The sequence below is a fragment of the Labrus mixtus genome, chromosome 22, assembly GCF_963584025.1.
Source record: "Labrus mixtus chromosome 22, fLabMix1.1, whole genome shotgun sequence".
NCBI lineage: Eukaryota > Metazoa > Chordata > Actinopteri > Labriformes > Labridae > Labrus > Labrus mixtus.
Genome location: NC_083633.1, coordinates 21,092,564 through 21,108,092, shown reverse-complemented (window position 1 = coordinate 21,108,092; position 15,529 = coordinate 21,092,564). Strand labels below are relative to the sequence as shown.

At 42.1% G+C, this 15,529-nt stretch overlaps 2 protein-coding genes across 2 annotated transcripts in view; one reads left to right on the top strand and one right to left on the bottom strand.

Moving 5' to 3' along the window:
* The window catches only part of ptprb (protein tyrosine phosphatase receptor type b), a 282,274-nt gene that overhangs the window by 133,607 nt on the left and 133,138 nt on the right, over positions 1-15,529 (top strand). The gene's annotated exons all lie outside the window — the stretch shown is intronic.
* Positions 1-15,529, bottom strand: part of LOC132956512 (potassium voltage-gated channel subfamily A member 1) — a 36,439-nt gene that overhangs the window by 4,918 nt on the left and 15,992 nt on the right. The window lies entirely within an intron of this gene.

Sequence of the window (15,529 nt, the reverse complement as noted above, 5' to 3'; positions counted from 1 at the left end):
TACTGATTCAGAACACACACGAGAATGGGAGGTTTTATTCTGGGGGCTGAGATTTAAGAAAAAAACTACACTGACATTTAAAACATGAGTGTAGTCCCTTCTTGTTCACCTGAAATTCACACCTGATCAAAGACATCAGCAGGGAGATTTATTAATAATAATAATACATTCAAAAAATGTTAGGTCACCTTACAAAGCAGTGATAAAACAGTAAATCAATAAGATTGAATAATTTACAGGATGTGTAAAATCCTTGTGGAGAGTATTCTTGAGCAGGGTGGATGATCAGACTGAATATGCCAGTTTAAAAAAGACTTGATGTTACGGATGTCTGGTGTGAGGAAGTTCCAGAGGCGAGGGTCAGAAGGGCTGAAGGCTCTGGACCCCATCAGACCCCAGTGGACAGGAAGTGACCTGAGAGTGCGGGCGGTGCAGGAGTTCAGAGCGGTACAGAGGAGCGAGGTTATGAGGTGACGAGCAGAATCTTGAAGTCGACATGAAAATTTAAACAGGAGCTTAATGAAGCTGCTGCAGGACGGGAGTGATGTGATTAACGGGGGGGGGGGGGGGGGGGGGGTCTGGAGATGATGGGAGCGGCAGAGTTCTGGACCAGTTGAAGTTTGTGGACGGACTTAAGTGGGAGAGAAGAAGAAGAAGGGAGTTGCAGTAAACAATAAAATGAAACAAACAGCAGAGGGCGCTATCTGCTTCTGTCTTCTCTGAGGCAGTTACACTCATTACAACTTTTTGTAAAACTAAAATATGAATTTTTACAAAAAAGCAGTTTTTACAGAAAACATGTTTACAGCCTGGTTCAAAAAACAAATAGGTTATGATTAGTGGCAAACACAGAATATTTGGTTACATGTGGAAAAACATTTTTAAGTCATTGTTAAAGATTTCTACTCCTCTTCAGCATCCAGACCAACTTCCATACTTCGATCCACACTGGGACCCGAGTCCCTGCAGACTGAACGACTCCAAATGCTCCAAAACAGAAGACATAAAGACAATAAGAAATAAAGAGCATTAACAGCGGGGATGCTGCGTGACGGCGGTGAGAACATGAACATTCACACGAGTAATTAAAAGTGAATTTATAAAGTTTAAAGAAGTCTGCAGGTGTGCATGTACACTATGTTTCTGTTTTTTATTTGATATCCAGACTCTTAATTTTGTGTAAAGAACTTTTTAATTTCAAGGATAAAAAATACTTGAAGCGCTGAAGATGAATGTTGAGGAGTAAAAAGGTAAAAACATCGTCCTGTGAAGTGTTGCAGAAATAAAGTGGAGTAAGCCGAGTGAGCGACCGTCACTTTCTCATCGTTCATTCACAACGTGAACACGTCCTGCGACCTCCCTGTGACCTCTCTGCATCATCATGTGTGCAGGATTTTGTCTGAATGGCTTAATCATTGATTATCCTGTGATCACTGATCCTGTAATCGTCCTGATCTGTCCTCCACAGATCTGTCCGTCATGAACGACTCAAAGTCTCATTGAATAAAGAACGGAGCTCTTTGAATAAAATATGAACCTCAGGATGCATCGATTATGGATTCATCTCCCCGAGGGACTCAAATCTGTCTTTTCCAGTTCTTTATTTTTGAGTAAAAACTTGAAATGTTCAACCATTCAAGATTCAATAACACTGAAAAATGACTAATACACATATACACACAGATTGGTTTTGCAGAATCTTAATTCCCCTTTCTGTTTTTTTTTTCCACTCATATGCTGAAGAAACACTTTAAGACAAAGAAATAACAAATACAAATCTCCATCGACTAGATGAAGGTTCTTCTGTTTTCTAGTTGTTGTTATGTTGTCAGTCTCATGATCGTCCACTAGGTGGTGCTGCAGTATTAAACCACATTCGACTCTGATGTTGGAGGGAACTGGAATGTTGGAACTGGAAAGACCAGGAAGTTTTCCATTTAAGCTTTACAGACTGGATTGACTCCGGTGTGTGTGTTTGTGTGTGTGTGTGTGTGTGTGTGTGTGTGTGTGTGTGTGTGTTTGTGTGTGTTTGTGTGTGTGTGTGTGTGTGTGTGTGTGTGTGTGTGTGTGTGTGTGTGTGTGTTTGTGTTTGTTTGTGTGTGTGTGTGTGTGTGTTTGTGTGTGTGTTTGTTTGTGTGTGTGTGTGTGTGTGTTTGTGTGTGTGTGTGTGTGTGTGTGTGTGTGTGTGTGTGTGTGTGTGTGTGTTTGTGTTTGTTTGTGTGTGTGTGTGTGTGTGTGTGTGTTTGTGTGTGTGTGTGTGTGTGTTTGTGTGTGTGTGTGTGTGTGTGTGTTTGTGTGTGTGTGTGTGTGTGTGTGTGTGTTTGTGTGTGTGTGTGTGTGTGTGTGTGTGTGTGTGTGTGTGTGTGTGTGTGTGTGTGTAAACGTACAGGAGTGACACCTCTTGTTTGTAGTCTCCTCTCTCTGCAGATGTGATTTTACATTTACATGTAAAACGTGACATTTGGACGCTCTCTCTCGCTCCAGCAGTTTGAATCTCGTCTATATTTGAAGCAGAATGTGTCGCGTGTTTGTCGTTGCAAAACAGATTAAACACTCTGCATGGATGTGTGTGTGTGTGTGTGTGTGTGCGTGTGTGTGCGTGTGTGTGTGTGTGTGTTCAGTGCAGGCGGTATGGAAGAGTCACCACTAAAGATGATGTGTTCTGCATGTCTGGCGTTACAAAGTGTAAATATATGCACAGAGAAAAACTGTTTTTGAGTGTGTGTGTGTGTGTGTGTGTGTGTGTGTGTGTGTGTGTGTGTGTGTGTGTGTGTGTGTGTGTGTGTGTGTGTGTGTTCGATGTGATGATTCACTGCTCTGGTTGTGAAACATCACGCTAACCTGGAGGCTGTTCTTCTCCTATTTTATTTATTTCATGTTTTCATCCTGTCAGGAAGATGCATTTGATTTGATTTGATTTTCATTCTTACCTCTCATTTGGATTGTTTTGCGGTCGCCATGGTTACCGCTTGAGTTTGCAGTAAGCCTTTCCTGACCTTGACTCTCTCTCTCTCTCTCTCTCTTTCAACTCTCACATTGATCAGAAATAAACAACAACAACGATAATGATAAAAGAGTCAGCTGCAGCTCCGATAATCACATCCACTCTCAACAGGAGGAGGATGAAACAGTTACGACTCAAACTCTGGAGTAAAGCTTCACTTTATACGAGCTGACGGCCGGCTGTACGGAGGCCAACATGTGACAAATAACACTGGCAAGACATCGGATTATGTAAAAGTATAAACTTTTTCACATGAGGGGGAGAAATAAACACTAGTGAAAAAGCCTAAAAAATAAACAACTTCCAAACTCTTTTTTTGTTGTACAAAACACATATTTGTCTGCTCGAGGCCTCCATAGAAAATACCTCTTAGGCACCACATATTTGCAACAAACACCAATAAACTAAAGGTCCAATCAGTAGGATGTGTAGTGAGTGAAACGATAAAGTGACCCCCCACCCCACACACACGGCCGTTTTGGACGCCCCTCGGTTTGCCAGATATGAGACCAGTTATCAGATCTGAAATTTAAATCATGTGGTGTTTAAAATCAACACATTTGACATATATGCTGAAACAAAAACCACAGCGGTTTAATCATCGATTCAGAGCAGAGATCCAATTAAAGGAAACATGAGACACAATTTATAAAATCCTAATAGATCAAACCAGATGTGATATTTCTTTGTTGTTTTTAAATTGAACATTTAAGGCCCCGTAGGGTCACAGAAACAGAAGAATATACAAGGTTGTGATGTTTTAAGATATTGAATAATCCCTCTATCAGCGGCTTAAATATTTGTAGCATTTGTGTGTTTGTGCAGCCTTAAAATAGACAGCGATGGCTGAAATATTTGTGTGTGTGTGTGTGTGTGTTGGATCTGTTTTCCTGCAGAGACCCTCCCTGACCTCTGGCTGTGAAGATGGCCGGCGGATCACTGAGCGCGCTCGGCATTATGTACTTAATAACTGACACTGCAAATCCCGGCAGGCATCAGACAGCACACACCGCAGCCTGCACGACTTAACTTGAGCTAAAGTGTTTTTGCAACCATTACACAGATACCACTGCAGTTTAGAAAGGATCAAACACAAACACTAAAACACACACGTCTCAAAGCTGGATGCCAAAATCTGTTTTCACACCCAAACTTCATAATCCAGCGACTGTCTGCGTGAGTCCAGCATGGACGAGAGTTATGTGATGCCTGACTTCGAGAAGAAGCCTGCCGCTGTCTCGTTACATATGTTATATACTTTATGATACCACGTGTTGTAAAATGAAACAATCTCTGTTATTTTAATATTCAGAAATGTGAAAGTATCGAAAAGTGCTGAATTTTTCTGCTCCTAACCGTCACTCGACCAAAAGGTCCTTACTTTATAACAAATAAAATCAATCCTCTTCTCCATGTTCCTCTAACTCTAACATGTGTCTCTAGTCCGTCTACAAACCCCCCAATGATGAGAAAAGTCCATCCTCTCCGTCTTCTGCCTGCTCCACTTTTCAGAAAATGTGCGCTCAAACAAGCCGTTTGGAGATTTTCCCTTCATGACATCACAAAGGGCAGTAGCCCCTCCCCCAGGTGGGTGACACTCCCACAGCTAGGTGTTTGTTCTGCCCTCTGAGTCTGCCTTCTCACCGTAAACAATAGGACATGGAGCGAGAAAGCACCGAGTACACCCAAGCCCTTCCAGAGAGGGGGCGTGGTCAGACACAGCTCATTTACATATTTAAAGGTACAGACACAGAAACAGTCTGTTCTGAGCAGGGCTGAAATAGAGGGGTTTATAGACATGATCAAATACAGGATCAGAGTGGATTTAGAACAAGACACTTCACACACATGTTTCAGGGAGCTCTGAGACTTATTTAAACTGAAGAAGAGGAAGAAGAGGAGGATATGTGACCTTTAAATAAAATACAACTTTTTGCTAATGTTTTTGTACAATTCAGACAGTGTGCATGTCTGTTCATTTAAATCAATACATTACCCAATAGTAAGTGTCCATTGCCCAGGATCCCTATTGCTGTTACCATAGTATTAAAACACAGTTATCAATATGGTTTGATTTTAACCAGAATCATATCAAAGTTCTGGTATCATGAAACCCTCATCCATTCAGTCGTAGTTGAGATATTTCCACCATGGCTGAGTGGTGGACTGGCAGAGCAGTTCAAGCAGTGCCACAGAGCACTGATGGCTAAAAATATCCGGAGTTAACAGAGCAAAGAAAATGCAAACCATCCCTGGAGAAGAGGCCAGAACAATCAGGGATGCTAAAGCTATCAGCATATATTGTCTAATTTAAATAACCAGATGCTAAACATCCTGTTCGAACACAGATGATCAGGTCTAACAGCACCTCGAGCGTCAACACACTCCTCCACTTCAGTCCTTGTTTGGATTCTACAGGAATTCAGAAAGTTGTGTTTATAATTCATCATGATATCCTCTCTGAAAGCATGCTGAGTAAAAAGGGATGAATGCTGAATGTTCCTGCGATGGTTCATCTATGAGCCACAGCATTTCTGCTCCAGTTCCCTCTCTTGGTTTCTCAAACCGTCTGAGAATGAATGAAGAACATTCGGCGCCGCCGCCGCTTGGGCGTCAGCACAGCCCACGACTTCACACCCTCGTCCTCACCGAGAGGGAAGTGTGATGAAGAAGAAGTGCGGGGAGACTGTCTGCTACAGAGACGCTCAACGGATTCACAAATGAGACGTGAAGCAATTTTATCAAACGACGGACACACTGCGGCAAGAGGCTCTTATGAAGGCACGTTTTCTGCGGGGGTCTGCAGCCGTTACATCACAGAAATGACCACATCAGAGTCGTGCCTCTCGGTAACAGAATCAAAGATTAGGTAACACTTTTAGGAAATGTGCTGCAGGGGATGAGACCGTTTGGTATTAACATAAACATTTCTTATCGTGCTTTCAAAACAAAATCATACCGAGCCTTTTACACATCTTGGGGTCTGAATGTCCAACAGTGACAAACATTTTGGAGTTTATTCAGCAGACGGCGCTCAGACAAAAAGCCCAGCATCTTTTTTCCGGGGGCTCCGCCTTTTTTTTTGTGCGGCCGCTCTGAGAGCTTCAAGTTTAAAATCTTTGAACTTTTCAGAAAGGCGCTGTTGACGTCAGCGGCGCTCTTTGTCAAATGTATGATATTCCCTGTTTTTGTCGCCTACTGATCGTGTCTTGTAACCTCATCCTCCTCATTCCGTTTCTGAACGGGAAATAAACGCTCTCAAAAATAAAACATTCAGTAAAAAGTAACGGAGCAGTGTCGGTCATACAGCGGCTGTTGTAGACACACTGTTGTCATAGAGACAGGACGGACATGCAGCGCTTTTCTTCTCAGCGCACAAACGCTTCATGCAAGCGTAGCCATCGCTTTTCTGAAAATGCCAGGTGGACACGAGGGGCTTAGAAAACTCTGAATAACACCTGTGTCTGTAATAATTAAACCTTTTTATTTATCTTTCTTTACTCTAGCCGGGCTCTGGTAGTACCTTTATCTAAGTCGAGCATCATTTCACAATAAAAGTACAGGGGCTGAGATCTTGGCTGGACGAAACCTGACCTCAGGTTTTGCAGACAGAGTTGGCCAATCAGAGGACAGTGGGCGGGGGGAGGGCGGGCATTAAAGAGACAGTAGCTGAAATGAAGCGTTTCAGGCAGAGGCTGAGAGGAGGGATTTTACCGACGTCAGTATCAGATCAATAAGGAGGTTTTTTACGGCTAACGCTGCTCAACAGGTGTCCCAGAGTGACATCATAACGCTGAGCGGGAGTTTAATAGATCTCCTTTAAATTCATATGTGTAGAAATATTTCCGCTGTATCTTTAGAAAGTATTACAAAGAAGTACAATATGAATGTTGCCTTGAGCATAAAAACTGGATTTCTTCTGGTAAGCACAGACACCTCAGAGTTGTGTTTTTAAAAAGCACTTTAGGAAATTGTAACAAATGATTTCCCCCTCTGTAAACCTTCCCACACTCGGTCATGTCTGCATCACAGCTGACACACATCTGCGAGCAGCCTGCCGCGGGCGCTATTGAAAGCCGTGTCGTTAACGGTGGCCGACCGATGAGAGTCAATCAAGCGAGACGTGCCTTGATTGGCCGGCCCGGAGAGCACGTGACCTCATGCATCCTGTGTGTGCTGTGACACCAACAGCAGCTCCGCTCTGATTACTACAAACACACACACACACACACACACACACACACAGTCACATATTGTCTATTTATAACCGCAGTTAGACATGCTGAATATTATTACTGAGCAATCAAATCTGGGAGCTCATGCATGGCTGATGTGGCACATGCAGGCGAACGTGCCGCCGCCGCGGCCAGTCAGCTGGAAAATAAAAAAATCTGAGTTACATGACGCAGTTGTGCCACCTCGTCTGTGGATAATGAAACAGGATTTTCCCTCTTTAAGCCCCTTAAAATAGCTCCTAGATTCAGAGGGGGGGGGGCTGCCCAAACACACGGCGCTCGAACCAGGTTTCACATGATCATCATCACAGAGTCTAATTACCCGTTTGATGTATTTACTGAGAAGTTGTTTGATGACATCATAAAATAAAAATATTATTCATTACCAGCATTAAAGCCTCGTGTTCTTCAGCCTGTGCACTCTCTGCACCTTTAAGAAAAAGCTAAAGACCCAGCTCTTTATGAACACCTACTAACTTAATGATGATGGTCTCCATATTATTGATGATGATGATGGTAATGACGATGGTTTTTGTTTGATAACCACGACTTATAAGATGGTTTCTATACTGATTAGAGCTCTCAAGAACTGCCCTCAATGTTGTGCTTTGCCTCTGGTCACTTCCTGTCAGCACCTGTGTGTCCAATCAGACTCAAAGCTGATCGTTTGCTCTTACTGACATTGTTCCCTTTTTTCTAGATCCTTGTTTGTGTTGTTCTTACTCTCTGATGTACGTCGCTTTGGATAAAAGAGTCTGCTGAGTGAATTGTAGAATTATGAGTTCAGCATCTTTCCTGACGATTTCTTCAACGTGCACATTGGAGACGCCTGCGATCGAACTGTTGAGCTACACAGAGAGACGCGTTGCTAGAAAGGCGTCGTCAGCATGACCCTGGTTCCCTCTGGTACAGTGCGCTTGCTGGCCGCTCTTCTCCGCTGCGACTCGATGTTTTTTGGGGCGCCAAGTCGTATAGCGCTCGTCAATTGTACTTTTGGCCAAAGCAGCCAATCAAATCAAGTAGGAGGCTCTACCTCTGCTCGTCTCGGAGCGACGGTGAGAGCTCTATATATTTTTCCCCCACTCATTTTATTTTCACCCGTATGCGCACACAGCCTCAGCAGGCGCTCTCAGCTGTTTTTGTCCAAAGATGCTTTTGGAGAGACGGCACCGAGCATGAAGCGGCTCCATGTGATCGGCCCTAACAGGACAAACCCGTTCTACCTATTAGGTTAAAAATACTGTAAATATTTTATGGATCAATGTAGGATTTAAAATACTTTCATATTTGTTTCTAACATGCAGAAAGGAGGAAGACAATTTAAATATTCAAGTTAAAGTATAAATTTAGGATTGTAAAATAATAAATGAGTAGATTTTTAAAGATAAGGAGGCCCGTACAATAAGCCGTCTGAAATACAGAAGAGTCTCTGCTCAGGTTTACAGGTCAGGTCCTTCTTTCTGATGTGATGTTTCCAACAGGAGCGACTCGGCCCTTCGTGTCCGATCTGAGATGTTTGACGATCATCAGGGCGGACGGTGAGCTGGAAAAGATCCGCCTCAGTTTGACCTTTTGGTCAAAGTGAATTCATTACGCAGCCCCTGTTGAACGCAGCACATCCACTCCTCCCTCAGCCTCAAACGAGGGGGGGGTCAGGCCTCCTGGGGGCCTCACACCGGCCCCGGGGCCCACTTCATGTATCCGTCATCTCTGCAGCGCCGAGAACACGTCTGAGGAGATCAAACTCTCTGACCAGACGCCGGAGAGGCAGAGGAACAGAGTCTGTTTATTCATGTATGTTAAATATCAGAGTCATCAGCTGCACTAAAAGTAGTTCATAAAACAGATTTCAAAGCACACTCTCTATGTAGTTATTACCAAACAGACAGAAGGAAATGTTGCGTCGACAGATGAATACACATCTTTAAAGTCTTTAAATGTGATGTTTCACTCTTAAATATATAAATCAAGTATCTCCTCTGAAAATAACTCTGTGAGTCATGACTGTCTACAATGGGTGTAACACCCGAGTCCCACTGTCTGTGATGTTTTCAGAGTTTTCAGAGTCCTATCTTCACTTTGTTTACATCGCCCGGACGGCCGGCTGACTCCTCCCCTCGTGTATAAAAGTTGTTTAATTGAGGGACTAGAGAAAAGAAGAATAACATACTGTACTCACTGCTTAACTGTGTTTCTAGATCACGCTCATTTCAGGTAAATTTACATGCAGTGTGAAGATACGAGCAGAATAAAGATCGCTAGCATTAGCATGCTAACACAACAATGCAGCGCGAGTTGTTTTGGTTTCATGCTGGTGCTCAAGGGCGACATCTGCTGGATCAAAAAATTCTTAAAGAGACAGGAGCTCAGGCAGAGGCCAGTATCAGATAAATGAGATCATGTGAAGCTGCTGGAGCATTTATTGCTCATATAAATATTTCATAGTTTGATAAAACAGCTGTACAGTTCCTCCACACATATTTACTTATGAACACTTTCGGTGTATGAACATATGTGTGTAGGTGACGGGGTTGTTTAAAGTGTTAGCAGTGATGCATGTGGGCTGTTTAACATTTAATAAGTTACAGCATGTTGGTCTGGAGTCTGTTAAAAAGGTGCAACAGCAAAACAAACACAGAGCCAAAGAGAAACCAGTGAGTGGATTCTCACCTTAGTGAACATGTAAGACATGAAATAAAAACTTAGTTTGAATCACATCTTGTGTTTTCACAGCAGAAACTTGAGCTGCTCTAAACGTGAGGACTCTGACGCTGACCTCATGTCTCGTTTCAGCCTCTCTCTGCCCACTCTCTTTTATTTTCATGCCCACGTATCATTATTTAACAGTCCAAGCTGACCTCTGATCCGGCAGACAGACGGTCTGCAGCTCCGTGTTCAGCCTCGCAGGCAGACGTGTTTTCTGCAGACCAAGCACACGGCGAGCAGACTGAGAGCACGCCATGATCAATTTGAGCTGAGAGGAACAGAGGCTGCCCGTTACACCATTAAAGGAATAGTCCTCTAAAATCACAGGAAACTGATTGAGTGTGTTTATTTTGTACAACACAAACGTCTGCCATTTTAAAATATGAGCGAAAAGAGAGAACACTGCGGCTGATCGCAGGTTTAGAACGATTACATGCAGACGTCACGATGCACATATGGCGTCTCCACCTCATTTCCAGCTAACGCAGAAGACAAGACTCAGAGAGAGAGAGAGAGGAGAGAGAGAGAGAGGGAGAGGGAGAGAGAGAGAGACAGAGAGAGAGAGAGAGACAGAGAGAGAGAGAGAGTGGGGAATGACAGGCAGGAAAGGAGCCACAGGTCGGATTCAAACCCGGCCGCCCGCTTTGAGGACTACAGCCTCCGTAAATGAGGCACGGGGTAAAGATCAGAAAAGGGACTGACCCTTTGAGAGCAAAACACTGAAGATGAAAACTAAAACTAAAAGTCAGCACACAGTATCTGAAGTTTCTAACTTTAACATACATGTGGATTAAAGTCACAGAAAAGTGGAGTTCAGTTCTCGCCCAGTTTCCATGAAGTGTCAACACCACGACGCTGTGATGCTAAACGTCTGCAGAAACAGCTGCAGGAAGGAATTAAAGAGCCAAAAATAAACGAGTAATAAATGAAGTATCTGTAGGTGTTTTCACTTTACGTAACAGCAGCCTCTCCGTAAACAAACAGCCAGCGGACAAACAGGCTGAGTCCTACGTAGGCTGGAGATCTGATGAGCTGTAAGCTGCAGCACCCTGAGGTGTCCCCGTCATCACCACCATCATCATCGTCTTCATCATGTGTAGGTGCTGTGGAGCCCGTGGCGAGCGCTCCGGTGCTGCTCTCAGATCAGTTGATGCAGAAGTGATGGCAGCAGCCGCTCATGTGGAAACGTTGCATTCAGTGGCTGTGGTTAGATAACGTTCACTGACGCCTCTTTGTTTGCTTCTTTTCTGCTTATAAGATTATTTCTCTCCGTGCTCACAGAAACAACACAAGCTGTAGTGACCCGAACACATCCCATACTGAAATATAAACCCAGCTGAAGAAGGCTTTCACCTACCCGTTATCTATGCATATTTACAACCACGATGTCGACCTTTGTTGAGCGGAGCACGCTCTAAAAAACTGAGCGACATAAAATGATCTCGACATGAGAAACAGCTCTCAGCCATCTTCACATTTAGATTCTATCATCAGTTACCTTTTGCTGTTTTTATCCTAAATACATTTCAATCTTTTACCTGATAAAGATGATTTATTTACAGTCTTATTACGATGCTTCTCTCAGGAAACACGATGTTTCACAATGTTGAACAATGTTTAACGATGATTAACAATGTTTAACGATGTTTAACGATATATAACGTTGTTCCACAATGTTGAACAATGTTTAACGATGATTAACAATGTTTAACGATGTTTAACGATATATAACGATGTTCCACAATGTTGAACAATGTTTAACGATGATTCACGATGTTTAAAAAAATGGCACAATGTTTAACAATGTTTCACGATGTTTAACAATGTTTAACAACGTTTAACAATGTTTCACGATGTTTAACAATGTTTCACGATGTTTAACGATAATTCACGATGTTTAACGATGTTTAACAACGTTTAACAATGTTTCACGATGTTTAACGATGATTCACGATGTTTAACGATGATTCACGATGTTTAACGATGTTTAACAACGTTTAACAATGATTCACGATGTTCCACAATGTTGAACAATGTTTAACGATGATTCACGATGTTTAACGATGATTCACGATGTTTAACGATGATTCACGATGTTTAACAATGATTCACGATGTTTAACAATGATTCACGATGTTCCACAATGTTGAACAATGTTTAACGATGTTTAACGATATATAACGTTGTTCCACAATGTTGAACAATGTTTAACGATGATTAACAATGTTTAACGATGTTTAACGATATATAACGATGTTCCACAATGTTGAACAATGTTTAACGATGATTCACGATGTTTAAAAAAATGTCACAATGTTTAACAATGTTTCACGATGTTTAACAATGTTTAACAATGTTTCACGATGTTTAACGATGATTCACGATGTTTAACGATGATTCACGATGTTTAACGATGTTTAACAACGTTTAACAATGATTCACGATGTTCCACAATGTTGAACAATGTTTAACGATGATTCACGATGTTTAACGATGATTCACGATGTTTAACGAAGATTCACGATGTTTAACGATGTTTAACAACGTTTAACAATGATTCACGATGTTCCACAATGTTGAACAATGTTTAACGATGATTCACGATGTTTAACGATGATTCACGATGTTTAACGATAATTCACGATGTTTAACGATGTTTAACAACGTTTAACAATGTTTCACGATGTTTAACGATGATTCACGATGTTTAACGATGATTCACGATGTTAAACGATGTTTAACAACGTTTAACAATGATTCACGATGTTCCACAATGTTGAACAATGTTTAACGATGATTCACGATGTTTAACGATGATTCACGATGTTTAACGATGATTCACGATGTTTAACGATGATTCACGATGTTTAACAATGATTCACGATGTTCCACAATGTTGAACAATGTTTAACGATGTTCGACAATGTTGAACAATGTTTGACGATGATTCACGATGATTAACGATGTTCAAATGCAGCATGTTTCCTCCGGTCTGTTTGTTCAAATGAGCCACCCTCAGCTGGAACATCTCCAAAGCTGCTGCACTGACTTTTCCATCTTCCTTTGTTTTCAATCTAAGAGGCAAAACAAGCTCTTAAAAATCTCCCACAATGCTTAGAGATTCTCTTCACTCCTGCATCTCTTTCTCCAATGTGGATGTCATATTTGGTTTAGTTTCAGGTCGGCGTGATGACACAGAGGAGATGATGTTAGAAATCAAACCTCCCCTGTGATATTTAAAAATGGAGAGAGCAGAAAAAATGATCTGGATGTTAGCTCAGAGGCGGGAGCACCGGGAGCAACTAATTAGCATTCTCTGCAGAGTGTATATATATTTGATTAATTCAGGCCCTCACAAAGCTCTCCGTTTTAAAGATAACTGCTCTTCTCCGGGGGCTAAACAATTAGGTTACATAAGCTCATCGTGCTCATGAGTCTTACATTCCCCGTGTCACAGACCTCGAGCCAGCTGAGCAGCTCGGCTGAAAACCCTTCATTATCACACGCCGACGAGGCCATCGTTTCCTATTTACCCGAGCTCTCTCTCGCTGCACACACGGCCCTGTTAATGAGCACACCGGGATATAATGAAGCTAACCGTGCCGTTCTGAACGCTGATTTCTAGGTAATTGTGGGTGAGCGTTCATGGTGCATTCAGGGACTATTGTAGTGCTTTTAGGAATGTTTTGATGGTTTGGGGACCAGTTTAGGAGCTGGTACCAATAAAGCTCAGAGGTGCACAGAGGAGGTATGCATGTTTTCCAATCAATAGAAATCAGATCTGATTATTTATCTTCCTTTAAACGGTCGTCTTGCTTCTTTGAAAATAACGGCCAAAGATGTGTTTGCCTTTTTTTATTTCTAGAGTCGACGTCCCTGATGGGGATAAAAAAAAAAAATCATGTTATTGAAATGATGCAGCTTTTCATATTACAGTCAGATGTTCTCAGATTTTAAAAAGCACTTTCTAAATAAAAAGGAGGTCAGGTTCATTCAGGTTTATCCAACTGCTTGTATTATTGTGTGTGTGTTTCATTTACTTACCCCCCCCCCCCCTCTGCCAACAAGGCGGCGACCATCTTATCTGACTGCACCAATGCAGAATTGTCCACATCCACATAAAAGAAACGTTTGGTTAATGTATATTTATTTTGTCGTCTTCTGACTACTCAAAGCTCTTTTACACCGAAGGTCACACCTACACATTCACACACTGCTGATGAAGCAGAGGGAGCAACTTGTGGTTAAGTGTCTTGCCCAAGGACACAGCGAACATGTAGCTGCAGGAGCTGGGGATCTAACCCCCGACCCTCTGGTTAAGAGGCGACGACTCTACCACTGAGCCCCAGCCGCCCCTGTTTTTTTACCAGGTGCTCACTGTACACAGAGTAATATAGGGACCTTAACAAACTGTGAACTTTACAAAGCAAGTCTCAAAACGATGACAAAGCACAAAATCATCCACAGACATGAAACCGGCTGCTCCACAACTTTTGGAATTTGACTGCAGTACCCATTTTAAACACTAGGGGTCAGAGTTACATACTGCTCCTTTAAATCAGAACCAATGATGTTTATGTTTAAGCCTAAAAACTGTCCGACCACATTCCACCTCACGTCCTCCACGTCTACATTCAGACAGGCAGAAGTCTCATCCTGTGAGTCATGTAAGAGATCTGCTGTTAAAAAGTAATCAGTTAATAAATCCACCAGGAGAGTTAGTTTGAGTTCGATCGACCGACCCAGGACGACAGTCAGTGTGAACACGGCTGCTTTGAGGTTAAAGACACAAAGTGACACTTGAACAGCCTGCAGGGATTCGACTAAAATTAAACATGCACTCAGCACTAACACGAATTTCCTTTCAGCTCTCGCAGCTCAACAGACGCCTCAAACTTTTTCGCAGTGCTTCAACTTCAACTCAAAAAACCCCAAAACGATATCCACGCAGGGTTGAGTTTTAAACTCAGAAGTGATTCCTGTAAAATGCAAACTAAACTGATACCTGTTTGATCCCACAGAGACAAAAAGACAAGCCCTTAGCAACCACTATGTGTACTTCATTGCTTCTCATAACTCCTGCACGCTGTCTGAAACATATCAGCAACCGTCTGCTAGCTACACAGCGCTCTCTTTCTTTCTCATAAAGCGTCCTAAAGCGTCTGTTTACCCTAAAATCTGGTGTATTATATTCATATTTGTAAATATTGTTTATATTCTCAATTACCTGCGCTTAAACATAGCTTATTACTTATACTACTTTATGATTGCTTTCACTTGGTACTTATGCTTATTATATTGTTATTACTATTTATTTTATTTTATATTGTGAATCTGTACTTCCTACTGATTTTTGGTGTTATGAGCAACTGTAGAAACAAATTTCCCCCTGGGATTAATAAAGTATTTCTGATTATGATATTAGACGCACTTTTAACACCTATTTTTTCCTCTAAAAAGTTGGCTGCGTCTTACACACGGATGCGACCGACGCCATCCTCATTCATTGTGTATTGCACGCTGTATTGGGAAACATAGCGACACACAGGAGCAACTTTTTATCATCTTTTCTCTCGTGCATTTA